The sequence below is a fragment of the Petaurus breviceps genome, unplaced genomic scaffold (genome assembly GCF_028583685.1).
Source record: "Petaurus breviceps papuanus isolate PSGF00001 unplaced genomic scaffold, PetGlider_PUasm1.0 91133, whole genome shotgun sequence".
NCBI classification, from domain to species: Eukaryota; Metazoa; Chordata; class Mammalia; order Diprotodontia; family Petauridae; genus Petaurus; species Petaurus breviceps.
Window position 1 is genome coordinate 101,072,155 of NW_027187419.1, and position 14,620 is coordinate 101,086,774.

General features: G+C 39.8%; 1 long non-coding RNA gene across 1 annotated transcript in view; it reads right to left on the reverse strand.

Moving 5' to 3' along the window:
- Positions 1-458: 458 nt before the first annotated feature.
- Positions 459-14,620, reverse strand: part of LOC138155577 (uncharacterized) — a 25,195-nt gene continuing 11,033 nt past the window's right edge. The window contains exons 2-3 of the long non-coding RNA XR_011166878.1: positions 1,004-1,080; positions 459-905 (exon numbers count right to left, since the gene is read on the reverse strand). This is a non-coding gene — a long non-coding RNA (uncharacterized lncRNA). The remainder of the gene's footprint in view (positions 906-1,003; positions 1,081-14,620) is intronic.

Sequence of the window (14,620 nt, forward strand, 5' to 3'; positions counted from 1 at the left end):
TACTTATTTGTAATGGATATTGTTTTTCTTGTGTTCTCATTTTGGGGAAAGGGAGTTGGAGAGGGAGGATGAGAAAAATGGATCTTGGTTGATTAAGAGAAATAAAATATGTTCAAAAAAATCTGACAGCAAACAAACAAACAAAGAAATCCATATATATCTGGATAAGGTGATGGGGGTCAACATATTGAGATAACAGGCTGATAACTTACTCATATAGAGAATATCAAGCTTACATTAAATTATTACTACAATGAACAATCAAGCCTTGTTTCACAGAGAGATATTCTGGGGTAAATGAGATAATGCATGAAGAGCTTCTTGTTCTTCAGAAGTCTTGTATAAATTTATGTTATTATTTTATTTCTTACTTCCACAAAGTTATAAGATTCAGGGCAGTATAGGGGTTAGAAGACTGGCTGTGGAGACCTAGACTTACAGCTTCAAGAGCTCCCTGGTACTCTCTGAAAGCAAAAACAGAAACATCAGGAAACAAACCCCAGACGTAAGCAAAGATTATGTTCTAAGTGGGATCGTTTGATTCCAGGGCAGATTTTTTTTTTAAAAAGAATAGCAATCAATAGATCCGCTGGGTCCTGAAAGTATGGGATAGTGTCACTTCAGAGGCAGAGAGACATCAAGTCTCTAAGACTCTAAATTATAGATGCGATACTGACCAGTTTGGGTAGAGGGAGCCATCATACTGGGAATGCCTTACAACTTTCAGCAGAATCCCAGATCTAGATTCCCAACCCCAGCACCCAATTAATAAATTTGAAAAAATGAAAAAGCTTCATCAGCCCATTTAATTATAGATATTTTAGAGAAAGCTCTGCCACCTTGGATTCCTTTGGAGGATCTTCCAGTACTTCATGCTTATAATCACCTTTATTTTCACAATGTTCCTGGGAGAAAGGGAGTAGGAACAATTCATTAGCTTCATTTAACAGCTAAAGAAAGGGAGGAGCAAGCTAACATACAAAGTCATTGCTGATATATAGACCTCAGGCTCCTTCCCCACTCTGAGTCTAGGGCATTTCCTGTTTGCCTCCACTGCTCCATGTCTTCTAATTAGCTGCCCTGTGGTTGATCAAAGAAGGCAGCCATTGGCAATCCTGTGGCCTGGAGAATCTCCTTCTAGAACAGCAGTTCTACTCACAAAATAATTGTCCCACATTCTTGTTTCACAAAGAGCTTCAGTATCCAATTTCCTCATGGGAAGTTTTGTGGCAAAAACCTCCCCCTCCCCTTGCCCTTCAAAATCCTATGTGGATTGAGAAGATTCCATCTGTCTGGGGGCAGAGTCACCAAGAGGTAATTGGAGTATAGCTGGCTTGTTTATGCTAATGTTTTCATGGAGAAAAAAAAGAAACCTAGATATTTAAACCTCCATGCCACCCAAATGGTCTGGCAACTGTAAAGGAATTTGGTAAAAGAGGCCAACCCCATGTCAGGTTGTTGAAGGAAAAGACTCTAGGAACATGAGAGGAGCTGGCAGGTTCCATCATGTCCCTATCCCCAGCTAGCTGCACTAGAGATTTGGGGGAACTTCCCCTTGGGTGATATCTAGAACTCTGTCTTGGTCAAATTGAGTTTCTTCACTCCCACTGGGAGAGCTCCTTCACTCTATAATGTCTAGTATATAGTCTTCTATGTATACCTTCTCTGATTTCTGTTTTGCTATGATTTGGATAAGTGAGTATCTTTGGAAAAAAAAGAAAAGATAAAAGGAAAAAATAAAGAACCTGATTTCAAGAGAACAATTAGTTGAGAAGATGGAGAGAGAAAAAGCATTATAAGCTCCTACCATATGCCAGGCACTATGCTAACACTTTACAAATATTAGCTCATTTGATAGTATCAAAGAATAAGGTTTGGGCCAGGGTTTATGATGCAGAAACAAATAGTGTCTTAGTCAAGAGTTTTTTAGTAAGGACCAAAAAGAATATACTTAAATGTGGGGACTTAAAGATTAGTCCAGTGGATAGGGCCACTGATGCTGGAATCAGAGAATTTTGGTTCACGTTCCACCTGTGACTTAAGACCTTGGTGATCTTGGTCCTAGTCTTTCTCATTTGCACAAAGAAGGGTTTGGATTAGATGGCTTCTGAGGTTCTTTCAAGATCTACGATCTTTGATATTATGATTAAGAGTAGCCATCAACTACAGGAAGTAGCAGGGACAACATAGAAATAAGGAGAAGCTCAATAATTAACAGGGAACAGTGTTCAGGAAGCCATGTACAAATGCATTTGTGCAAACACATACATACACACAGTCTCTTTTTTTTTGTTTTTCCTGAGAGTATGTCTCATTCTGAGTAATACCAACTTGAAAACAAAGCACAAAGCATCCTTGGGAAAGGACGGCAGCTAAGGTAGCTCAGTCTTTAGACATTTATACTTTATAGTATTAAGTGCTTCATACTATACTTTAATATACTATACTAACTACTGTAGTATATTACTATATTCTATATCATATATTTATGAATACTGTAGTACATATACTATTTTGTTGTTCAGTTGTGTCTGACTCTTCATGACCTTATTTGGAGTTTTCTTGGCAAAGATATTAGAGTGGTTTGCGATTTCCTTCTCCAGCTAATTTTACAGATGAGGAAACTGAGGCACTCAGGGTAAATGACTTACTGAGGGTCACATAGCTAGTGTCTGAAGCCAGATTTGAACTCAGGAAGATGTCTAGTACTCTTTCTGCTGTATCACCTAGCTGCCCATTTATATACCATAGTATTTAGTATAGTAGACTGTGATAGTGTACTATGTTATACTACAGTATGGTAGTATATTTTAACTATAGCATACTATACTTTATGCCATAATATAAAGTACTTTTTACTTTACTCTTCTACTCTGGGTTACTGTCTCTGGTTCCCCTCTTCTCAGTCTCTGCTTTATATTTTAATCACTGAGATTAGCTGATGCCTTTTCCCCTCACTTCTAAATCTTCTCATTGATGCTCTTGAATATCTCACTAAGGAATGGAGGTCTTGCAGAATGAACCCTCTTGCAAAGTTCAAGCATGTAACAAGTCAGCAAAAGTATTACTCTGTGTGCATGTGTGTGCACTTGTGCATACATCCACATGTGTAGTCCAGACCTATGATTTCATCAATGTGGGTGTGATAGTAATAGCAATTAAAGATTCCCCTGTATTGGCTTGGTTTTCAAATTGATTGTGTTAAAACCCAGAGTTTGTTAATCCCACCTGTGGGATGGACTAGTTGATGTGAAAAGAAAGTCCTGAACTGGGAGGAGCTGGTGACGTAGATTTGGAGAGACAAGAGAGAGGCAGAAGAAACTTCTTTTTTGGAAGCAGCACCTCGTGGAGAGAGACTAAGAGAATTGCTGGTGGCCGCTTTGAATTGCCCTGGACTTTTGAGACCTGCCCCCTGAGCTGCCAAGGACTGAGGAGACATGGCTGTTTTGCTGGTACTTTGTCTGTCCGTTTTGATGTTATTTTGCCAGATTTGTCCACTGGTGAAAGACAGTCCTTTTGTTGAAGAAGTCCTGGAACCTGGCTGTTCGCTAAGAAGCCCTGAGACTGTCCTGCAGACGGAGAGTGAATACTGTCTACTGGTGAGGGACAGTGCTGTTGTTGCAGGGGTCTGGAGACTGTCCTGCAGACAGAATGAATACTGTCCACTGGTGAAGGACAGTGCTGTTGTTGCAGGGGTCTGGAGACTGTCCTGCAGACAGAGTGAATACTGTCCACTGGTGAGGGACAGTACTGTTGTTGCAGGGGTCTGGAGACTGTCCTGCAGACAGAGTGAATACTGTCCACTGGTGAGGGACAGTGCTGTTGTTGCAGGGGTCTGGGAGCCTTTCTGTTGGTTCAGAAGCCCTGAAGAAGGATTTTCTTGTTGTATGTTTACAGAAATCCTGGGAGAGGGCTTTGCTAATGTGTTCAGGGGTTCTAGGACTGTTCTACAGACAGAGGATGAATTCATGAAGGGACTGGCAATGTATCTTATGGCCTTGCTAAGCCTTGTCTCCCCAGGAACTAAGATTGCTGAGAACTTGCCTCGTGTCAAGATGAAGAAAAGAGCTCCATTTGGGTATTAAGTGCTGTGTTTAAACTTGATGTAACTCTGGGGTAGATTCAATTGTGATCCAGGGGTGGGGAACTTTTGACCTTATGTTTGGAAACTAATCTCCATTTGAGAAGAGGGGCTTTGTGGTGGACTTAATTAAGGTATAGCCTAGGGGTGGAGAAGTATTTAGAACAGAGACTTTGTAATTGATTGAATGATTGGAAGGTCCTGGGGTGGAGTAGTCCTTGGAGATTAATCACATTTAGTAAATGCTGTATTTGGAATGGTGTCATGTTTTGATCTTCTCTATTCTTGGTTGGTCACTGAATAAAATGGAGAGCACCTATGCTGGTATTCTGAACCTTGGGAAGTTGCCTTTCCTTGGCATTACATTACAGTGGGGAAACTCCCAGTGTGGACAACTCCTTCTATGAAGCAAACAGGCAACTTACAGTCCTAGTTTCCTGGAAGACACTGAGAGTTGAAATCACTTGAGTCCATGTCTTTCTGACTCCAGGAAAATCTCTTTTGATGTATTATATCATGCTGACTCTCTTGTGTGCATGTGTATCTACATTTATATCTAGAGATATGCTGGAACCAGCAAATACCAGCTCATGAGAGAGTCAACTGTTAAATTTACTCTATGAGCCTTTATATCTCAGAAATGAGCAAATGACATAAATTACGACTTAATTTATTGTTTTGTTCATTGTAAAGACAAGAAATTTGATGGAGAAAATGTTATTGGAGATTAAACTTGAAAGTGTGCTTACATTGTTTCCCTGGAGAGCTGGTCATTAAACCAGCCGACCCCGTCTATATCTATATCATCTATATCTGAATCGCTATCTATATCTATATCTATGTGTTTGTCTGTGTCTATGAATTGTGACCTAGTGGATTGAGAATTGAACTCAGAGACAAGTAGACCTGGGTTCAAATCCCACCACTGACACATACTGACTCTGTGACCCTGCCCAAGTGTCTTAATTTCTCTGTGCTCTAGGAAGTGCTGAGGGAGTTTCCTCAACTGGGAATTCCCTATATCAATGAAATCATAGGACTAGACCCTATTTCCTATATAAAAAATATGTTATTTAATACAGACATTTAATAAGCAAGCCAAGTTGTCATGTTACACATATGTAAGCGTGTGCATGCATGTGCATGTGTATACTACTTAATCAAACATTCCTGTCTTTACCCTAAGTCCCCTAGACAGGGCGATGGTCTTTCAGTTACACTTCTCTATGATCAGGACTCCTGGCTGACTTAGCAGTCACCCATTTGCCCTCTAATTGGCTTCTAAGACTGCCACAGAGCCTGCACTCTTTGACTACCTGTATCTCTACCTTTGGAATCTGACTCTTTTCCCTATGGGCTTATTCCAGACATCTCCTGAAAACCCTCTGACTCCTGGACAAAGGAGGGATAGTAGGTTTAGGCTCCGCTCAGGGCACAGCACTTTGGTATTCAGTAACTTGTGAAAAGAAGGTAACAGCAGAGGCTTCCTGTTTCTCTGGTGGCTTAGCTTCAGTCATAGTCCTTTCCTTTCCTCTCCTCCTCCCTCTCTTTCTCCCACTCTCACGTAGATTCTTGCCTTTTCCCTTTTTCTTTCCCAAAGAGATCAGAGGGGCTTCTGCCCATGGTAAACATCCTATTTGACAAAGAACAATGCAGAGTGAAGTAAACAGAGCCAGGAAAGCAATAGGCCCCAAATCCATGGCAATGGAAATAGAAAGGAGAATAAAACAAACTGAACATCATGTTATTATAATGATCAGGGCTTGGTTCTGGAGCAGAGATGAGAAAATGTACTTCTCTCCTTTCATCAGAGAGGTGGGGGACAATGGGTGCGTAATGCTGCGTATGTTATCAGACACTTTGGAAGTGTTTTTTCTAAACAGTTTATAAAACATCTTTGTTATAAAAGATGGTTCATGCATGTGATATAAAAATAAAAGGCATCAACAAAACTGAAAACATTTTTTTTAAAGCATCTGATTCAGTGGAGTAAAGGGCAGTTTTAAAGACTTCCAAAGAAATGTCTTCCATTCCATAATGACAGAATAAAAGATTCCTTGAGAAACTAAAACACACAGATAACTTTGTTGAAGGATTCCCTGAATATCAGCATCAAGTGAGGTATAAAGCAAGTGTTGCAGACACTTCAGTGAGAGTATAATTGGAAGTCAGAAAGTCTGTTGAGCTCCCTTGAGAAGAAGAGTAGTTCCAGATCCATTCTGCTATTTCTCTCTCCTTGAAAGGACAGGCGCCTCATGAAGGATGTCAAAGCCATCAGTCACAGCTGTCAGCTTGAGCGGCAGCCCAGGAGTAGTTTCAGTTTGGCCCACACGGCTGCACTATAGCTTTATAAATGTTCGAGTGAAAACTTGGCTTTGGTTTCCTGGGTTGTGGATCCTCACAGAGCTCACGGGAAGCTCCTGAGTTTATCTTGTTTTGGCTGGTATGTCCATGAACCACAAGCAGCTGGAAAGGGACGGGTCTGTAGGAAGTGAAATGATCTAGACTCCCCTTCTCTCCCCGAGTTTGATTCAGGTTTTTCTCCACACAGTTTTCACTGAAGCAATTCAACTTTTAAAGACTGTTAAGGTTTAGACAAAGTGGACAACTGTTTTAGGCAGGCAGAGTTGGACTTTTCCACAAAGTAGGCTGGGCAAAGACTCCTTCTCCTCCTCTAGAAGCCAAGCCATTACAGAGAAAATGCCCATTTGTGCTCTGAGGTGATCATTTGCTAATTCTTTCCCTGAGTCTTTCTGGCTTGAGTCAAGGAAAGCAGAATGTATGATCTAAATCCTCACACAGTTCCAGAAGACTAGAATGAGGGGAGGCTCATCCTTGTTGATCCTAATTAAGTCTATTCACTAGGGGGAGGAGATGAATCATGCCCTGGCTTGACTAGGTTACTGACTAGGCCGTGTCGTGATGAAACAGAACCTGTGAAATGTTATTTTTAGATTCTTCCTAGCACCTTTTAATTTTTTTTTGCAAGTGTATTTTTGTGTGACATTTCCCATAGGTCCTTATCTTGTGTGTTAATTGTGTATTTTGGATAGCATCTCTATCCTTGCAATGCCTTTGTTCAGAGCTAGAGAATCACCCATGGGTATTTCGGTGGAACGTTCCCAGTTACTCAGGTTTGTGGTCGTGGAGCCATCTTTGACTCGTCCCTCTTCCTCTTCCCCAAATCCAATCAGTTGTTGAGAGTGATTAATTTGACCTCCATTAACATTTCATGTATCTGTACCCTTTTCTCCACTCAGCCCCCATCCTACTTCAGGCCCTAATCAATTTTTCACTGGAATAGCCTTCAAATTATTCTCTCTTTCTCTAGTTTTTCCCTTCTCTGACCCATCCCTGACAAAGCTGTCAAAATAATCTCAAAGGAATTCATTTGTCTATGTCAAGGCTCCAAGAACTTTGATGGTTTCTTGTAGGATAAAATGAAGACTCAGCCTGGTTTTGAAAGTCTTCCACAATTTGTCTCTACCCTTCCTTTCCAGACTAATTTCACATTACTCTTATTTGTGCATTCTTTTCTCCAGCTGACCTGGACCACTAGCTGTTCCTATATTGGGAATTCTACCTTCTTCCTCCAGGCATTAGGACAAGTCACCATTTCTCTATATCTGGAATGGATTCCCTTTTCATTTTTTCTTCTCTTTTAGAATCCTTGTCATCCTTCAAGGTTTACCCCAATGGCTGTAAGCCTTCCTGGAAGAATCCTCTTGGGAGTTATTTATTTTTCCTTCCTCATATTACCTTGTATTTATCTGTATACATTCAATTTGCATTTGACAAATATATTTTAAGTTACTGTGCTTGAGTGGAAAGTGCTGAATTTAGAGAGAGAACCTGGGTTTGAATTATGGCTCTCCCCCTAACTACCTGCATGATCTTACTTAACCCCTGCTGCTAGTGCCTTGGCTCTTCTGTCTTCCATTTACAGTGAGCATTCTTATAGGAGGTGGCTAGATGGTGCCACGGTGGCCAGAGCACTGGGCTTGGAATCAGGAAGACACATCTTTCTGCATTCAAATCTGGCATTAGACACTTACCAGCTGTGTGATCTTGGGCAAGTTACTTAACCCTGTTTGCCTCAATTTTCTCATCTGTAAAATGAGGAAATGGCAAAAGATATTCCAGTATCTCTTTCAAGAAAAACCCAAATGGGGTCACATGTAGTTGGACACTACTGAACAATAATAAAATTGCTTGTATGAACAGTTAATGGCACAGTTTCCTTCATTAGAATGCAAAGTCCTTGAGGGCAAGGGCCCTATTTTTGTCTTTATTTGTATCTCCAGCCCTTGGCACAATACCTAGCACAGAGTAGTGCTTCATGAATGCTTGATGACAGACTGAAGCTATGTGGGCCTCAGTTTCTTCATTTGTAACATAAAGAAGTTGATCTAGATGACCTCTAAGTTCCCTTCCAACTCTAAGTCTATAATCTTATGAATATTAAATTCTTAATTGTATGCTGAGCATCCATTGTACAGGATACATATTTTTTTTTCCTAACTAAAACAAACCACCTGAACACTGATAAAGCTTCTCATTTTGCTGCTGTCAGATAAGGACCAGAATTGTTGGATATTTCTGGGAAGGAAATAGATTCTGAATTAAGTTTAGCTTGAGAATGGAGCTAGCCTATCACTGTTTATCTGCAACCGTATCGTGTTTCACCACATGATCATCACACACTGTTTTTTCTCAGTCCAAAAATCATTGTATGGTATAATACTGTTCCTCACCCCCCTTTAAAGGTAAACAGAGCAAGTGTATTCACCAGTGGCATATTGATCTCTAGAGCATTGCAAGCCGGGAGCCTAGAATTCTCAGTGCATGTGCATTTGTCAGTATTCAATTTTAACGTATGTTCATGAGCGTTCTGTGCATACTAATCTTGAGCCAAAGACGGTTTAGTAATGATTTTTAAGTAATGCTGGCACAAAGAATTGCTTGTTTTTTTTTTTTTAAGTTTCACAGAATGGTCATACTCTACTTTTTTTGCAAAAAAAAAATTGGCATAAAATCTGCGAAAATTATGTGGTACATTTGGACAAGATAAATTTAAAAAAATTTGGCAGGCAAAGTCCATTCCAACCCTACTGTTCTCCCTTTCCCTACAATCTTCTGCATCTTTTTCTTTTTTGGGTTGGTGGGGAGGAAGAAGTGTACTATTAAGTTGAGTCCATACAGCAACTTCAACCACCCTTTAGCAAATCCAGCTCCTTAAAGTTTTCCTATTGGAACATTCCCTGTGTGTATTCCAGCATAAATTCCACAACACTGCCTTGGAAATGTATAACATCTCTGAGAGGAGAAGAGTTAGCAGTAATGGGAACTATCATTGTACAGACAATGGGTTCATTGCTTGTCTCAGCTGGAGAACTTCATTATGCCCTGGGTGCACAAAGGGACAAATGTTTCCTTTTCAGTTTGGATTTTATTTCCTTTAAATGCATACTTTTTAGTGAATTGGCCTTTCTTAGAAATATGGAATTTCTTGATGGAAATAGGGTGGCATTTACACAAAGCACTGAATGTAGCAAGTGCCACTGTCACCAGAATAACTATCTCTTGGTATTTGGAAAATCTTCAGTGTTCTGAGTTTTCTGCTTTAGCTCCACCAGGTTCAGTGCCCTTTCCATTGTATTGTGTTCTTTTTATGATTTCTATTCCTTACTGTACAGTTCCATGTTTCTCTCTTGGCTTTCATGGCCAACATTCATCTTTTACCTCAATTCTTACCTAGCCTTTAACTACTGAACGGGTGTTGCCTCAGACAAACAAAAATTTGGGAAAGAGCTTAACTTAAAAAGGCCAATGTCTTCCACTGCATCCGGGACCATTGTCAGTCATCTTGACCCATGTCTTGCCTCTGGACTCCAATGACTCTAGAGGAGATAGTGAGGCTGATGACTTTGCATATCTCTGCCTCACTTAAATCCAATTCACTTGAAAGTTAAGACATTATCCTCCAGATGTCATTGGTCCTTTCCAAGAATGAAGGATGAACAATAACAACAACAGCAACCAAGTTCAGCACCTGGTAGAGGTCCTTTCTGAATTTCCTTCTTTAGCTAGCATTCGTCTGTTTTGAGACATTCCAATAATTTCACAGAGATCTATTTTTTATACAAATCAAGCTTCTGTTCCAGTCTAATTGGTGGGAAAGTAGGGCTAGAGGAGAAGTTCTCTTGTGCTGAATAGCATTAATATGCACAATCTTGACTTTTGTTGACACAATCTTGGACTTCAAGGTGCTTACATCGGACCTCCTCATCTTTTGGCACTTGCTCATTTGGCCATGCAATTTCTTTAACCTACATTGCCTTGTACTACATTGTCTAGAACATAGTAGAAGCATCTCAGCCTCTGGAGTTAGAAGACCTGGGTCCAAACCAAAACTGTGTAAATTACCAGCTTTGTGATTTTACTTCTTTAGTCTCAATTTCTTTTCTATACTAATAGCTAATATTTTTATAGTGCTTACGATGTGTCAAGCACTGTGCTAAAAGTACTTCACAACTTCTGTCGCACTTTTGATCCTTACAACAATCTTGAGAGGTAGGTGCTATAATTACTCCTATTTTACAGATGAGGAAACTGAAGCAAACAGAGATTAGGGGACTTGATCAGCATCACACAGCTAGTAAATATTTGAGGCCAGATTTGAACTGAACTCTGCCTGTCACTTAGGCCAGGCACTCTATCCACTGAACCACATGACTGCTACTGTAAAATGAGGAAATTGGACTAGATGAACTTTAAGTTTCCTTCCAGCTGTAAATCTGTAAGCAGCCTTCAACATGACCCTACTTTATAAATGCAAAACTATTGCATGCTAACCAGTCTTCTTGCAAGAGAAAAATTAATAAATTAGTAGTCAGAGCACCTGATTTCAAATTTCAGCTCTGCTCCTTACTAACTATGAGACTGTGGGCAGTTAATTTTAATGTTTCTGGACCTCGGTTTCCCAACCTATAGAATTAGGAGTTTAGACAAGATGTCTTCTAAGGTCCTTTTCAGAATTTAATCTATCATTCTATTGTTCTAATCCCAATTTGAGGGGCGAAAAATTTGTAATATGCTACTACAGAAAGAAAAAAACGAACAATTCCAAGAGGAATGCTTCTAACATTGCACCACATCATCCCCTGGTGGGCAATAACAGTATAGCGCTAAAAGAAATTCTTAGTACTATAGGATTCTGTAGGACTGACAGTATTTTCCATCTACCCTTAGAAGTACAAATCGCCTCTACTGGATACAAATGAGGTCAGAGCTTATGATTAACTGAACTAAAAATCTTCCTAGTATTCTAGACACTTTTCTGAATTAAACATTTAGTTCCTTTCAAATGCTGAGTCAGAAAGGTAAGAATTATCTGAGAATGTTAGGTTTTGGTCCTTGATCTGCCTAGGATTATCATGGTCCAGAAATCAGCAAAAAATAATTTCCTCCCTCATTTGCCAGTAGAGTGTCCAGGAATCTAGATCATTCTAAAGAAATATTAGAGTTAGTTTTTTTGTATTTTTTTTTTAAGAAAGCACGTCCAAAATCTTCTTCCCTGATGCCCTAGTCCTAGATTTCTGCTCCTGATGTATGATATTGGGAAAATTCCATGTATAAGTTTTTTGGACTTTCATGTTTTGGAGAAGAATGATATTCTGAACCCTGGAGTACATTTTTTTTGGCTCTTGGGTATAAAAATAAATTATCAGGGAATAGAGGAATATTTGGTGGAGGAGAGGGGGAAAGAAAAATATGTGTGTGTATGATGTAATGGATATTTGCCTTAATACATTAATTAACTTGAAGGTTATTTACAAACACACATGCAGGGTTTCCCCAAAAATTTTAGTGAAGTTTTAAGCTCTAATAGCTAAGACTTTGGGAACATTTTATATAGAGAGTAGCCTCCTTGAGATTTGCTCCTTTCTTTTTCTATTTGTAATCCCAGCACCGGGCACATAGTAGGTGATTAATTAATGCTTATTGATTCTTGATTTTATATTAAAAATGATATAGAGAACTCCTTCCACATCCACAGATTTAGCTTGGCAACTGTAACTTATGGTCTTAGAGAGTTGCCTGCGACACAAAAATTAAGTGCCTTTCTTATGGTTACAGAACCAATATGGTTCAGAGGCAGGCCTTGAACCCAGGTTACCCTGATTTTAAGGTCAACCCTCTATCCACTATAACACATTGCCTCTTAAACACATATACAAACACACATATAATCTATGTACGTACGCATGCATGCATCTATATATTTTATATCTATGTACACATATGAAAGAATTATTTTACTCAGGAAAACATTTAAAATCCACTGAAATAGCAATCAAGGTGAAGATGGGGGGTGGGCTAGGGTGGAGGTTGGTGATGAAATGTAATATAGACATGGACATATCAATAAAAAATAAACCTATGGGGAGGGGTGAGAGGGTGGGGAATCATGGAATTGGACTTTTAAGAGTTGCAAATGATCTTAGCAGTTATCTAGTAAATCTCTTCATTTTATAGACTAGGACACTGAAACCAAGAGAGATAGACTGTGACTTGTTTAAGGTCAGTATGAGAACAGTTAGAGAAAGCTAGAAGATCGTTTTGTTGTTATTGTTTTTGAGCCCCAGAGATAATTTTCTTCATAACACTTGTTTGTCATCTTTCAACAGAAGAGTTTGAGCTACTTTGCAAATAGTTTGTTAATCTCTTGGCTACCCTATTTAATCAAAGTGCCGGAATTTTCTTTCAACAGAATGAAGCTGAAACAGATATTAGTAAAAGGCTTCCAAAGTTAAGAGACAAATGTGGAGTTATGTGAAAAATATGGTCCAGCATTTCTGAATCCTTGTTCCCTGATACAATGGCCTCAGACCTGATTTCCCTCCCACTAGCAGCCTTTCCTGTGGTTAACCACATGCAAAAGTACAGAGCATGGTGAGAGTAGTCAAGCATTTATGAAAATAGCAGAGAACATTTCTTTTTTTCCCTTCTTTGTTCCACTTACAAACTTGAACTGAGATCAGTGTAGTTTGAAATTCCCATTCCTTTCTTTCTAGCTCATTAGCAGTGCCCAAGAAGACTGAAAAGGCATTCCAGATGGTAGGTCCCTCTTTCAGGTTAGCAGGCTCACACTAAATGCTCAGAAAGAGGTCCAAGTCTTAGACCTGGTCATGAAGGATTACCTGATGTAATAGTAATGGAATTTGAAGATCCTATTGTATGCTAACAGGTACTTAGAATTTAGTTCTAAGCTCATGACTGTATAAAGTATTAAGACCCAGAACTTGTGAATTCCACAGTGGAATGGACTTCCTTATGTAACAGGAAGGGACTGGAAGAGGGAGGAGCTAATACCTTATAAAAGGAAAAACACAAGCTGGATAGTCAGAACTTATTGGAACAAGCAGCATGGAGGCTGAGGAGGAGAGGCCCAGGCTGGAGAAAGTGATTTTGATTTTGAGCATGGAGCTTATGGTGGCGGTGTTTCTTCTGAGAGCCAGCTGGAGCTTCTGCTGAGACTTTTCTTCTGAGAACTTCTTCTGAGAGCCGCCTAGAACTTCTGAGGGCCAGCCAGAGCTGCCAAAAACTGAGAAAGCATGATTATGATGCTGGTACTTTGTCTGTTTTGAGTCTATATTGATTTCACAGGGAGAAAGTGAATTGATGAGGATGTCGGCAATGTGAACGAATGTTATTGTGGCTTGGTTAAGCTTTGTCTTCCCAGGAACAGAAACTGTGAAGGATTTGAGGTGGTTAGACACTGTGAGCTTCAATATGGAATAGGAACTGCATGGAGAGCTGGACAAGGAACTGGGAGCAGTCTGCCTTTTAACTCAGGTGGCATTTGGTTAGATTTGGGCAGGAGTTGGGACCATGGAAGAGGAACCACGGAAGATGAGAGCCTGCCTCGAGTCAAGCTGAAAAGACCTCTCCTTGGGTATTTAATGCTGACAGATGGGAAGTTAAAAAATTCTGAATGCTATGCTTTGTTTTCTGTGAATGTTTTGTCTTGGTTTGTTATTGAATAGAGTTTTATACAATATATTATATATATTTTATACAATATATTATACAATATAGAATACTATATTGTATAATCAGAACCTTGAAAGCTGTTCACAGCAGCAGTCCTCTGAAAAGCTTCTTGTGCTTGGCTTTACACCTGAGTATCTAGTGAGGGTGCATCAAGACATCTGGGCCCTCATCTTGTGCTCCATCATCTCTCCCATGATTTTAAGTCATTTTCAGTCTTTTGGTTCTCTCTGTCATACACCTGAAATTCCTCTCTCTCTGTCTCTCTCTGTCTCTCTCTCTTTGTCTCTCTCTGTCTCTCTCTCTCTCTCTCTCTCTCTCTGTCTCTCTCACTCTGTCTCTCTCTTTGTCTCTCTCTGTCTCTGTCTCTCTCTGTCTCTCTCTCTGTCTCTCTCTCTCTGTCTCTGTCTCTGTCTCTCTGTCTCTGTCTCTGTCTCTGTCTCTCTGTCTCTCTGTCTCTCTCTCTCTCTCTGTCTCTCTCTCTCT